This window comes from Octopus bimaculoides, chromosome 30, assembly GCF_001194135.2.
Source record: "Octopus bimaculoides isolate UCB-OBI-ISO-001 chromosome 30, ASM119413v2, whole genome shotgun sequence".
Classification (NCBI taxonomy): Eukaryota; Metazoa; Mollusca; class Cephalopoda; order Octopoda; family Octopodidae; genus Octopus; species Octopus bimaculoides.
This window is the reverse complement of record NC_069010.1, coordinates 4,861,549-4,865,245: the sequence shown is the minus strand read 5'-3', so window position 1 is coordinate 4,865,245 and position 3,697 is coordinate 4,861,549. Positions and strand designations below refer to the sequence as shown.

Here is a 3,697-nt window from a genome sequence, read left to right as displayed (position 1 = left end):
TAGGACAGTATATATTATTTCGTGTGTCCTTCCTGGTTTGTAATGGCTGGGTGTGGTTTCAAGGAGATTTCTGTTGATCCTGTTGCTGTCTTGTAGGTGAAGTGACCTCGTAGAGGCATTGGGCGAGGCATCAGTACTCGTGTATGGGCGAGTTTGTGGCCTAATCTGTCCAGCTCCCTATCTATCTGTCACCCGTTCTCTCTGATCTAGCTTATAAGCACGTGTGATGTGTGTTATATGTAATGTCTGCCCTCTGTATTGTCTTGTAAACATGCCTATGTATCGGTTTTTGATATATGAGCTGAAAGATCACAGTCCAAGATACCACTTCTGTGTTTGTGTATCTCGGTGGTGCAAGTATGGAGTGTTTTCATTACCTTCCGGTAATATATATCTTTTACTTGTTTCAGTCATTTAACTGGAGCCAAGCTTGAGCATGCCATATCTCTCTATCTATCTATCTTATCCATGATGGATTCTCTCGTCTTGAACGACAAAAAGGGAATTCAGTAAAATAAAGCGGTAATCCTGTTCTATGGACACGAGTGTGTCTCTTGAGGCCTGCTTAGTGCCTTGCAAACCCTTTGCGAAATGGAACAAGATGACTCAATTTGATAAACACACACACACACACATATATATATATATATATATGGTCTTCGAAACGTCTAGATAGAATAGAGACAGCTGATGAAGGGATATTCCAAGGGGCTTTCCGTTTTCCTATGTGTTCGTTCCGTTGTCTGTAGTTTATTGTTCTAACGTCCTGTACCCTGATATGCATGTATATACACATGTAGATGTAAGTATGTACATATATGTGTGTATACATGTATATATATTCTTTGTATTATATATATATATATATATATATATATATATATATATATATATATATATGGCGATCTTTCGATACTAGTCCCGAAATCGACGATCTTAGGATACGAGTCCTAATTCTATTCTTTCGAAAATTCATCCGCTAAATTTTATTTAAAAAATTACCAGAAAGACGTGGGGAGGTGCAAACCTGTAATTATTAGCCGTATCTACACGTGTGTGTGTGTTTCTTTTTCTTTTTTTAATCGGTTTGTGAAGAGGCAGGGAACTGATTGTGGCCTTTTTGTTATAGGGATTCCTAGACGGTTGGGATGAAGGGAAGGTCCCCCTTCAAACCTGAAAATCTAACCAAAAGGCACACGTAAAATGGTCACTTTAGTAACGATTGTTCTTATATTCCCTTTGCTACCCTGTGTATGTCTGTATGTATATAAATATATACAAGCACTCTGTTTATATATATATATATATATATACACATACATAATACGTCTATGTCGGTGTTATATCTCTCTACATACACGTATAGTCACTGATACATTAAAAGCTTTAACCCTCTATATATACGTATTTAGTGATTGTGTATGGTCTGTGTATACACACGTACGAGGTCTTTACTTCCGTATATATATATAAAAATTTGCAGACTTGATTTCCTGTATGTTTTATACACACCCACGCACGATTTCAATATATATATATATATATATATAATTTGCACTAGTTGCTGAGTGACCGATGCTAGTACACTTAGACATACACACACACTCGCCGTCCTCAATTCCGTATAACCTCTTTCCATATAAAGAGTTGATATTAACAATGACTCATTTACCGACTTTAAAATCTAGTCTAAACACATACTCACACACGCGCTTACACACACACACACACGTTTATCTCCCATAGCGACTTGGATGTGTGTATGCATGTATGTCTCTTAGGATTTAAGTTTTTTCCATTTTGTGCAGTGGTTCTATGATCCACGGGGTCCTTATGACCCCTGGGGATCCATATAATATTTGGGAGTGGGGTAGGGTGGCATGCTAGCAAAATAGTAAAATGGGGATCCATACTTGAATTTTGGCTGTGTGGTAAGTAGCTTGCTTACCAACCACATGGTTCTGGGTTCAGTCCCACTGCGTGGCACCTTGGGCAAGTGTCTTCTGCTATAGCCTCGGGCCGACCAAAGCCTTGTGAGTGGATTTGGTAGACGGAAACTGAAAGAAGCCCGTCGTATGTATATGTTTGTGTGTCTGTGTTTGTCCCCCCCCCCAACTTCGCTTGACAACCGATGCTGGTGTGTTTACGTCCCCGTAACTTAGCGGTTCGGCAAAAAGTGACCAATAGAATAAGTACTAGGCTTACAAAGAATAAGTCCTGGGGTCGATTTGCTCGACTAAAGGCGGTGCTCCAGCATGGCCGCAGTCAAATGACTGAAACAAGTAAAAGCGTAAAGTTTTGCTTGAGTTGTTTGTCGCAAGAAACAGCTAGGTTTCTCTTTCAGACGTTCTACATAGTTCAACGCATACAAGGGGGGATGTGTGATAAACAAAATAGGAATTTTGGAAGATGTTTCTAGAAAACTAATTTTTAAACACAGAATGGCTATGGGGCATCCACCAGAACAAAATAGGAATCAACAGGTTCCAGAGATAAATAAAAATGGTTGAGAACCACGTTTTACATAGTTAAGCCTACGCAAGGGAATGTGTAAATAAGAAAAGAGGAATTTTGTAAGAGGTTTCTGTAAAACTTGTTTTTAACCCTCATGTGTTCAAATTACTGTGACAGATGTAAAACTTATTCCAGTCAGGCGGTACTGGCAACGGCCACGCTCAAAATGGTGTATTTTATGTGCCACCCGCACAAGAGCCAGTCCAGGGACACTGGCAACGATCTCGCTCGAAAGTCCTTGAATAAATGTATTATCTCATAGATTTCAGATTTTGATGATGTTGCTGTCTATATTTAGAACGACTTTGTAGGATAGATGTGAGAGAACTAGATCCGGCCATTATGAAACAGGAGGCACGTTTGGGCTGGATATGGCTGGTTTAAATGCTAAAGGGCTCAACATTGAATGGCTATGGGGGTCAACCAGAACCAAATAGTAATCAAAAGGGTCCATAGATAAACTTCTTAACCACACAGCCATATATAGATAGATATACATACATGTTTTTTACATGGCTGTGTGGTTCAGTGGCTTCCGTTGCTACCATGTAATTTTGGGTTCAGTCCCACTACGCGACACCTGAGACAAGTGTCTTCTACTTCAGCCCTAGGCCCACCAATGCCATGCGAGTAAATTTGGTAGACTTAAGAATAGCAAGTCCGGGGTCGATCTCTTCAAAGTGGTGCTCCATTATGGCTGCAGTCCAATGACTGAAACAGGTTAAAAATAAGAGATTGAGGGAACCCGTGGAAGAGGTAGGCCCAGGAAGACCTGGGCTGAGGTGGTGAGGCAAGACCTTCGTACATTGGGCCTCACCGAGGCGATGACTATTGACCGAGACCTTTGGAAACGTGCTGTGTGTGAGAAGACCCGGCAAGCCAAGTAAGATCGTTGCCAGTGCCCCTGGACTGGTTCTTGTGCGGGTGGCACATAAGATGCACCATTTTGAGCGTGGCCGTTGCCAGTACCGCCTGACTGGCCTTCGTGCCGGTGGCATGTAAAAGCACCCACTACACTCTCAGAGTGGTTGGCGTTAGGAAGGGCATCCGGCTGTAGAAACTCTGCCAAATCAGATTGGAGCCTGGTGTTGCCATCCGGTTTCACCAGTCCTCAGTCAAATCGTCCAACCCATGCCAGCATGGAAAGCGGACGTTAAACGACGATGATGATGATGATGATGAT

General features: G+C 41.6%; 1 protein-coding gene across 1 annotated transcript in view; it reads left to right on the top strand.

Moving 5' to 3' along the window:
• The window catches only part of LOC106878785 (serine-aspartate repeat-containing protein F-like), a 15,203-nt gene that overhangs the window by 265 nt on the left and 11,241 nt on the right, over window positions 1-3,697 (top strand). The gene's annotated exons all lie outside the window — the stretch shown is intronic.